The sequence below is a fragment of the Dendronephthya gigantea genome, unplaced genomic scaffold, assembly GCF_004324835.1.
Source record: "Dendronephthya gigantea isolate DGI-Jeju-01 unplaced genomic scaffold, DenGig_1.0 000476F, whole genome shotgun sequence".
Taxonomy (NCBI): domain Eukaryota; kingdom Metazoa; phylum Cnidaria; class Anthozoa; order Malacalcyonacea; family Nephtheidae; genus Dendronephthya; species Dendronephthya gigantea.
Window position 1 is genome coordinate 3,825 of NW_021163486.1, and position 10,358 is coordinate 14,182.

At 35.6% G+C, this 10,358-nt stretch overlaps 2 long non-coding RNA genes across 2 annotated transcripts; one reads left to right on the forward strand and one right to left on the reverse strand.

Moving 5' to 3' along the window:
* Positions 1 to 4,305: 4,305 nt before the first annotated feature.
* Positions 4,306 to 5,951, reverse strand: LOC114543537. The gene is made up of 3 exons (XR_003690089.1): positions 5,748 to 5,951; positions 5,483 to 5,641; positions 4,306 to 4,845 (listed from the first exon to the last, which is right to left on the reverse strand). It is a non-coding gene; the product is annotated as an uncharacterized LOC114543537 (long non-coding RNA).
* Positions 5,952 to 6,968: 1,017 nt separating this feature from the next.
* LOC114543538 lies at positions 6,969 to 9,343 on the forward strand. Its single transcript, XR_003690090.1, has 4 exons — positions 6,969 to 7,055; positions 8,776 to 8,875; positions 9,071 to 9,194; positions 9,286 to 9,343. It is a non-coding gene; the product is annotated as an uncharacterized LOC114543538 (long non-coding RNA).
* Positions 9,344 to 10,358: the final 1,015 nt, after the last annotated feature.

The window sequence follows — 10,358 nt, forward strand, 5'->3', positions numbered from 1 at the left end:
AAGCCTGCAGTTCTTGATCTAAAAAGAATTTTTGAATTATTTTATTTACTGAATGATTAAAAAAATGCAACTAATTTTACCTGAGCATGTAGGTGGACAGTTCATGACATGGACAGAACATGCAGTTCTTTTCTTGGAGTACTTGTCATGGTTTCATAAATTTGCTCAATATATGCTAAAGAAGTGTCTAAGGAAAGGAACTTAATTAGGAACAGCCACATCGCACTACAAATGAGCTGACAATACATCTGGTGACATCTTCGTTGCATTAATCTTATTCGAGTAAGTAAATTTTTATGACTTACAAAGTCTTGCTTCACTCCAAAATTTCTTCTGTTAGCAATTTGCTATATGTAATCTACCTGCAAAGCATTCCAGTGTATGAGTAATGGGTCATTTTTGGGCAAACTGATTAGCAACTGAGTGGTATCCTTCCAAGCAGCTGGTTTGGGCCACAGATGATGCTTGTTTAACAGCCTTTACTAGCCTTTTCTTAGTAAGTGCTTACACCAATTTTTCATATGCAACAGAACCTATAGACATATATGTTGTTACTGGTGGTTAGAAATACTTTACCCTGTCTTGTGTTTTCAACATAAACTTAACATTGCCCTTAGTTAACCAAACACGAGGTTTCAAAATGTCACTGTGATTAAAAATGATGTGGTTAAAAAAAGACTCAAATTTTGCCCATTTCACTTCTCCAATTCTAGATAAGGTACAGTACTGATCAGAAGTAACGTAATGCGACCAACGCATTCTGAACGCGTTTCGAAATGAACGCGTTCCAGTGTTTTCACTTAGACACTTCGTGTGCCTTCGGAAATTCCGAATAAATTATCGAACAGCCAGTCAATATGCTTATGCTACGGTTCGTTAATTCCGCTTTTAGTTTGCGGGACAAGCGCTATTTTACTTCGCGTAAAAATAAGCGCATGTGTGACTTGTGTATCTCATTCGAAAATGATAGTAATATGTAAGTAGCATCTTGAGAAATTCGGACTTGATGGTCTTAGGATATGCTATGCTTAACCAGTAGGCCCAAGACACTGTCTGATATTTAACACCAAATAATAAAAACAATAAAAATAGGAAAAAGCACAATAGAATAGCAAGGCCGTACGCAGAATTTTTGAGCTGGGGGAGAGCACTGATTTTTCTTGGATGAGGGACAGTGTTTTTTATAAACAAGATGTTACATACAACTTCTAAAAATTGTAAGTTGCATTTTCCCCCGTTTGTACCGCCCTGTATTGAACAGGTATGATTGTCGCACTTCTAGGACGTTTTTGTGTTATACAGTAGATTTAATTATAATCATTATAAGTACAATCATTATAGCTACATTCATTGCCGGAAATATATGATAATACATGCCGAGAACGTTCATATAAAAACTTGAACGCATTTTAACCACTGGCCTTGCATTATGGCCACAATTATACCTAATCACAACTCAAAAATGTTTCCATGCGGTTACTTTTCTCAGACAAACACAAAATACATAATAAAAATTATTTGCATACATCACTGGGGATACACAATTTACTTTACCAATATTGCTACTTTCAAATAAGTATTCTGTCCACTTATTTTCCTTCAGTGAAGATTTGCAAAATTATTTTCATGTGGCATAGACTATCAATGTTCCTGTGTGTGTATGTGGGTGAAATCAGTTAGGCAAGGAAGCATTTATATCACATGTTGAAAACCAATAGTGATATCATGACGTCAGTATATTGCATGGGTGTGCAATTATGATGGTAACCTAGCGTAGATTAATTATTAAACTAAAAGCACCTTAATCATCACTTTATATGTTAATCGTTATTCAGAAGAAAAACATCTTAGCATGCTATAAGCAGTATATACTTTAAGATCTATAGCCGGCATGTTTTTTTATACCGGCAGACTTAGGGTTAAAGACAAATCGTTAATAGCTATGGCCGCCAACGGAAGGAACGTCACTGATTATTATTGTTAATTTACAACCGATCCCTATTCACATGATCGACATTCATGCGAATATCTTACATGTACCCAGTCCACGTGGTCGATAATCCCTGTCCACGTGATTGGTGATTCCTATTGTTTGTACCTTTTGATAGTTGTGCAGGGGGAAGAGCCAAGAGGTTTACCCAATGCCCTTGCTGTTTCGTGTCAATTACAACTATAGTTTATGAGATTAGATGGCTTTTGCGTGATGATTGGGATTTTCTGGTCATCGAGCCGTCGCCGGTGATAACAGGATCAATATTAATTTTAATGATTGTATAAAAATCGAAAAAATTTCGATTTCTATCTCAAATTCCGTCAACAAGCTTAATAAAATTATTAATTTTCATATAATTGATGAACAGACGTCTAAATTGAAATGAAATGTTATTCGGTGCGTAGAAATACTGCGTATTATTATTACTGGCAAAATATTGCATAGCTATGAAAATTGGCTGCTCTCTCGATATGCAGCTCTCTAGTGTACAATGAAGCGACATTGTCGGAAATGTTAAGGACATGTGTACCTGAAAGACTTGTGTATCTATACACGCGGGTATTGAAAGATATAGCGACCGCAGTCAAGTAAGAGATAAAGCCAGTGCTAGCCATTTAATCATAGTATATGGACGATAAAGGTAAAAAGGAAAATTTTGTGTTTATTTCTATTTATATAAGATATGGACGTATACTCTTTCCCCTCAACTGTGTTTGGATATTTTTGTTATTTTCATGAAGTAAATGTTCTCCGTAAGAAAGGAATGGGCAATGAATGAATCACTTTTGTTGTCTTTGAATTAGCTAGAATCTCGTATAAACTCAGTAAGTATGATGCATCGTCAAATTAAAAAAATTCGACATTTTAGCAGCAGGAGTGCATAATAATTATATTTTACAGATTCACGCATATAGCGATCGCTTTTGGCCTCTTTGCTTTTTTTTCTCACCGACATTTAAGTGGCAAATATATTATCAGGACCATGCATTCTCGCCCGTTATAGTTTTCCTCTGTACATGAGGAAGCTTTGATCAGTGAAACATTTAGTTTGATTAAAATGTATTTTATATATACACTAATTTTTGAGTAGCTTTGATGAAAATCAAATAACTGTATAGGTATAGAATATGTATACTGCGCAATATATATAAGTATACAAATTAGACGGTTTTGCGCCTGTTGCAGCGAAGTAAAGTTTCTGTAAGTAATTTTTCCCCTTCGCGAACTCTTAGACAAACACAATCGTCGTAGAGAAACTAGGCACTCATTCAAAAAGCTAATTAATAGTGAAGTCATTATACTCAGGCAAGTGTCCACACTTGGATAGGAACCAAATACTAGGCATGCTCGCAGGTTACATTATGCAGTATTGTGCACAAAAAATCTTTAAACTGAAACGAAGAAAGCTTTTTACTTGCTGTCATTTCTTAAGGCCGAGACACACTGATCCAACACCTAAACAAAAGTACTTTGAGTAAAAAATAAAGAGAATACGGAAAAACACAATCGAATAGGTAAAATCATTGTGATTCTACGACGTTTTTATAGCATATTTAGTTAACATGCAGTGCAATTGCTATTCATTGTCGGAAATACATGTAATACACGAGAACGTTCAGATCAACACTTGAACATATCTAAACCACTGGCCTTGCATTATGGCCAAAATTATACCTACTCACAACTCGAAAATGTCACATTAAGGTCCTGTTCTCAGACAAACATGCATGAAATACATCCTAAAAATTTGTATGCATACGGTAATATTTTTTGTCAGCCATACCAACATACACACCACTTGCTCTTTTTACTTAGGCATTGATGCATCTAGATGACAAGCTATTATGCATGACGTCATTTTAATGGAGCCATCACTCAAAGGAGTAACATGTAAGTGTGTATAATTCTACTCGAAATTAAGACCCTTAAACTTCTAGTTTTTACCTGCATCGAGCGAAGTGCCAAAAATCTTAATTGATTAATTTACCCTCACCAATTTCTGGCATTACCATCATATACACATTAACCACGCTTGCTCTTGTCAGCTGCCTCTGTAGCTCAGTGGCAAGAGCATTGCACCGTTATAGCAAAAGCGTAGGTTCGATTCCTGCCGGAAGACCTATAGTTGACTAATTTTTCCATCACCCTTTGCACACTAAAAAAAGGTGTGTTAAATTTACACACCTTTCTTGTCCAAATTTTAACACACCTAAAGGTGGGTTTTGAAACACACCTAAAGGTGTGCTTAACACACCATAAGGTGTGCAAAAAGCATCTTCAAAGGTGTGTTAACACAAAGCAAGGTGTGTTTTTGTGCACACCAAAAGGTGTGTAGAACACACTAAAAGGTGTGTCAAAAAACACACCAAAAGATGTGTTTTTGGCTTGTCCAAATTTTAACACGTTCTAAGGTGTGTTTTCAAAGAAGGTGTGTTTTCATACACACCATGGTGTGTTTCATTACACAGCTAAAGCTGTGCTGGAGAACACACAAATTGTTTAAGTAAAAAGTTGCACACCTTTCCTAAAAGTAACATATAAACAGGGCTAGAAAACACACAAACACAATATTAATTTATAAATATATTTTAAGTTCCAATACTATTAAGAATTAACATGAAGTCACAGTAATGAATTATATAAATATCTTGAAGCATGCAGTTTATTTTAAAATAATGTCTTACTCTATAAACAGTTTATTGACTTGATGTCGTCTCGACTTGACACTTGGTGGTGTTTTCTTGTCTTGTTGGTCACCCTTGTTCTTGTTTGTTGGAGTGTATGGTGCCTGCTCAACTGTTGCAATAACATCATCGCCTTAATTCATGATCTTCATAATCAACAAAGGTCACCTGAAAATATAAAATAAATGCATAAGAGGATCTGGTATTTAGAATTTTCCAATTTAAGATGTGCACAAGCATCTGTTAATTAATGGAACATGCTAAATGATACCCAATTTATGAGTTATGATTTATTTTTGGTAAAAGAATTTAGGATGTATTGTCAGGTATAGGCAGGTATAATTACATGAATTATAACCTTCTGTTGAAATTTGAAAAATTGGGGTCTAGGCACATTTCCTATAGTTTCTTTAAAATGGGAAAGATTTATTTAAATATGTATATATAGCTATCTTTCAGGATAAGTAGTCAAGTCTATAGTATTAAAAATCATAAACCATTCTGGAACACTCAAGTCAAATCAACTATCTAATATTTACAACATTTAGAAAGCAAATGCAGTATAGTGAGGACAAAAATTGGTCCTTTGGAATGTTACTAACCCCCAAAAGGAATACAAAATATTAAACATAAATTAAGACACAAAACAATTCATCAAGATTACACCTAGCGAATTATATGCTTTCTTTATACCAAGCATAAACTATGGCATAAACAGCCTTATGTATACACCGATATACGTGTAAATCTCCTTCTAAAAGCACCTAGAACAATTCAATTTTGAAAGATAAAACGTAACACTCACCAAGTCTCTCTTGTGATGTCGAATCTGTTCGCGTCGCCATGCGCTTCGGTGGTCTCTGAATTATTAGAATGAAGCAGACTTTTCACTTTCAAGCTATTCGGGACCTTCGAAGTCTTGAATTTCTTTGCATCGTTTGTAACGGAACCATCAATTTATTCGCTACAAATAGATAGAGACAACCATATTGATTACACTCGTTGGCCATATTGAAATTGATACAAATGTTTGACACAAACGATTTGAAAAGCACAGCAATACAACTTACCCTCTTATAATTTCTTCTTTATACAACATCATAAGCTCTCGTGTGTTCATCTCCAAAAAAATCTTAAAATCGCCTTCACAATAAACATAATTTAAACTTGTAACAGACTCGAAGCACAGTTGTCACAGTAGAGAAGGAAATGTAAACACTAAACAGTGGTTTGTAATTTGTATTTCGTGCGCGTGGGTTTCACACCTCGCGACATTCTTATTGGTTAAAAACGTATGACGTATTAGATCACTGACCTGTATATACAAGTCTGTATGGCAGATCGATATTCAAAAACAACCCACGTTAATCATTCTTACTTAAGTAAACCACAACGATCTGTAAATCTCCTTAAATTTATGTCTTATGCAATGTTTGGAGTTTTTAATACTAATCAAAGCTGAAACGCAGGCCAAAGATAACAGGAATTTAATTAAAGCAAAAAGTTAAATTTAAATGCGATGGAAAGCGTGAAATTTCCTGTGACTTGTGTAATTCCTCGTAAGGCTGACGCTTTTATCGACGCACTAAAATACTATAAGTATAATAAATAAGGCCAATCAAGCATATTGTTAATAATTTAAAGGTGTGTTTTATAACACGCCAAAAGATGTGTTTCTTGGATGGGTCAAGGTGTGCTGTCAAACACACCAAGGTGTGTTTTCAGTGAAAACGTGTGTTACTTAAAACACCTTAATGAGTAAAAGAAAAGGTGTGCAAAAGGAGGTGTTTTCGCTAACACACGAAGGTGTGTTTTCGAACACACGAAGGTGTGTTTGCGTACACACAAAGGTGTGTTTCCATACACACCAAGGTGTGTTTTCTAAAAGCGCGTAGAAAGGTGTGCAGAAATTACACACCATGGCGTGCAATTGAGCACACCTTGGTGTGTAGTCAAACACACCTTGGTGTGTAATTCTACACACCTGTTTTTTGTGTGTGCTAGCTTTAATTTGAAGTGTGTATAATTCGACACGAAATTTAGACCCCTAAACCGTTAGGCATGTTTTTACCATGGCCGGACTATAGGGTTACTCATATTACTCAGACAAATCGTTAATAGCTATCAGTAAGGCCACCATCGGAAAGGACGTTAGAGATCGATATTGTTAATTTACAGTCGAGACACTAATATCCAACACAGCGATGAAAATACTTATAGCTATAACCTTTTCGGAAATGTCAAACTGCACGATTTTTGTCATCTTTTGATTAACGAATAGCATATATACTCAGGTCCATACAGCACTAAGTCATTGGCGAACTAAAGTTTCTCTGAGAAGTTTTGAAATCTTTACTGTTGGCAGACTGCGAACTGAGGTAAGCTTCATTGTAAGTTTGAATAGTTAGGTTCAATTTGATTCACAGTTTCCTACTTGGTGATCTGATCTGATGACCGTCTATGCAAAATTTTGAATTCCATATGCACGAGTGAGTGAATGATTATACACGAAAAGTAACTAATTACTTGAAATTTCTCTCTATACTTCATTACCAGAAATTTGCGACATGATAATTTGCATGTATACTAATTTGCATTTAACTTTCAGCATAATGGCCTTCAACATTTACTATAAAATATATATAGTAAATATACAAAACTTAAAAATGCCGTTGACCTAGACCTTGCCTACTGTTTGCCGACCTCTAGATCGGTCGAGCAGCTGTTTAGAAACGTTTTGGTGGCCGATTTTTTTTGCTTGGGCATTTCTGTAATCTGCCAAATTTAAAAATATATCGCTCAAAGACCTCAAAGTTTTGTCCGTGTTCTGTCAACGAAGTTATAAAATCGCTCACATTGATTCGAATATTTCGATTCAGGTAGTTGATGAATTGACGTGTAATATACCAAAAAAAGTTGTTAAAGATATTGTCTTTCGTATTTGTGTATAAACTTTTCTGTACGGCTCGGATTTTCACTGCAATCACTTTAAAAAATATTATCAGTCTTATCAGGAACTTGAACAATACGAAGGCTATATACACATTTGTTCACAATCAGTTGGCCGAACGTAGAAATACCTAAGGTAAGTAATTCGATCATTAAAACGTTGGGAAACGGCTGTTCTATTGACCCAGAGGTCGGCAAACAGTGGGCAAGGTCTAGGGCAACGACATTTTAAGGTTTTGTATATTTACTATATGTATTTAATAGTAAAAGTTGAAGGCCATTATGCTGAAAGTTAAATGCAAATTAGTATAAATGCAAATTATCATGTCGCAAATTTCTGGTAATGTCGAAGACCATAGGTTTTATCACATTAGTATTGAATATATAATACGCTATTCTGTTAATAAAGGGCGATATTCAAAGGAGGGTCAAATTTTAGGCAATCTGCCTTAATCGTAACAGTGTTCAACATTGAGTTTCTAGAAGATCGGGCGGTCGACGCAGCAAATTTTGAAACCGTAGACAGTCAATCGCTTCGTTGATGGTCAGTCGCATCATTTAACTCGATGTCAATCAAGTTGCTTGAACACGGGCTCACACTGTTATTAACGACCAGTATACACAGAAAAATTTAAACCTAACCCCCAAATAACTCAAATAAGTAACCAAAAGGTAGTTTCACTTGTTCAAATCGGAACTTTGCAAATACAAAAAAAAAAAAAACAAAGTGGTTACATGCAGGCAGTATTCGAACACATATATCAAGCACAAGAACCATACCTTTGAACACTGGCCGGCAATCCATGGATAAAAAGCCCGCTAGTTTAACATTATATTATATATGTCGGTCAATTAAATCGGCAGTGTTCTAGCAACCTGGTGTCGATTTAAATTATGCGACTGACCATCAACGATGCGAGTCACTGTCTACGATTTCGAAATTAGCGTCGAGCAGGTAAAATCTTACAGCCAGATTTCAGGAAAGCCAAAACCTCCCTTGTATTTCTCTATTTTCACAAAGAGGGGCTGCAGTCATAAATGTTAGGCTAAAATAAATAGATGAGCATTTGAATGACGTATATTCAAATCAATCCGTTCTCATTAAATTTATTGACGTTATTTATCCAAGCCTTAATTGTTATTTTCTAGATATATTCTCTTCACAAAATGGATTTCCGTCTGAATGTTTGTCTGTTTTTGATACTTTTCGTGGCATTTTCTGACGTTGATGGCCGTCAATTTGTAGAAGGTATTTTTTTTAACTATGAGGGAGGGGTCATAACGTAGGCGTATCAGCAGGGGGAGGCAAATATCAGGGTTAGAGTATGCGTAAGATTTTTTTGTGGTGGGATAAAAAAATTTCCCTAGCAGAGGTTGAACTAAAGATATCTTTCACACTTTTCGTCAGCCCATTTTCATGACGATTAATGTTTTAATCACGCAGATAAAGCGGATCAATATCCTTGTGATGACTTCGGTGGTTATTGTACCGATCGAGGTAACCTTTGTGACCCAGGCTATATTGGGTGTGGCATACTTTGTCCAGGCTTTCTACAACTTTGCTGTTGGTGAGTAACGTCCCTTTTAATAATGTTTTGTTTTAAGGTATGTTTCATTAGTTCTTTCCGCAATATTTTAACACAAACTTTTTCCTTTCAGCCTGGATTAAAATGGAAAATAAAACTGGAATGGTGTAACTAAGAAGTTATTGTGCATCAAATTTACTTTAATTAATTAAAGGGTTGATGAAAAATCCCAGTTTAGATATTTGAGTTATTTAACGAATTTGTTCGATAGCGTCTTTTGTACTGATTCTTGAATTTTATTAGAAAATGACAATGAACCAAAGCAATCGGGCGCATTACAGAAGCTTTTGTGCGTAGGTTTTGCTCCTAACATTAACGTTATATATCTCTTTTCACACACATAACATTCATGGATTTCACTCCAGTATATATCTTCTTTGCCAGCCTTTTTTAATTTAAGAACTCGTTAGTGGCGGATTCGGGCTTGAACAATTTGCAAAAGATTTTGTCGGGGTCTGGGTTAAAATTTCTGCATTTTTGGCGTCTCTCTGACTTCATTTCCTGCATTTTGGGGGATACGTATTGACGAATCCATCTGAGCCAAGTGAAATTTGTTGATAGAAAATCATTATCTTCTGAACATGGTTATCCGTTATCTTACTTAGATTCAAACTCAAAAAGGACTAAAGTATAATGTAGTTAAATACGTAAAGCCTGATTCTTTAATGGGTAACCAAATTACTATCATGTGAAAATTTCGTGTTGCAAACATCATATTCATAAGGTTTCTCTCTCGTTCTGTGATCTCTGTGTTTACTATACTTACCCTTGACGGGCGTATTCAAACCTAAGAATGTAAATTTGTCCCTTTCCCTCACCAGCTCACTCATCACGAGTGCCTATGCCTTGGGACCCTATAGGAGGCGGTTTAAAAGCAGAAAAAGACACACACACAGACAACCCAAGCCATACATCCATGCATCCAAAACGTTAATCAACTTGAATGTGAGATTGATTTTATGTATTTATCAGTGCGGATGTACATTCTTAACATATCAAATTTCAAAGTGCCACACAACTCATCTCATGCATCGTCGTCATGCGTGAACATTTTTCCAATGTAAGAAATAAGTATCATTAAAAATACGTAGGTATATTATCCGCGCCAAGGCCTAGGGACTAGGGACTTTTGAACGACTCAGCTTG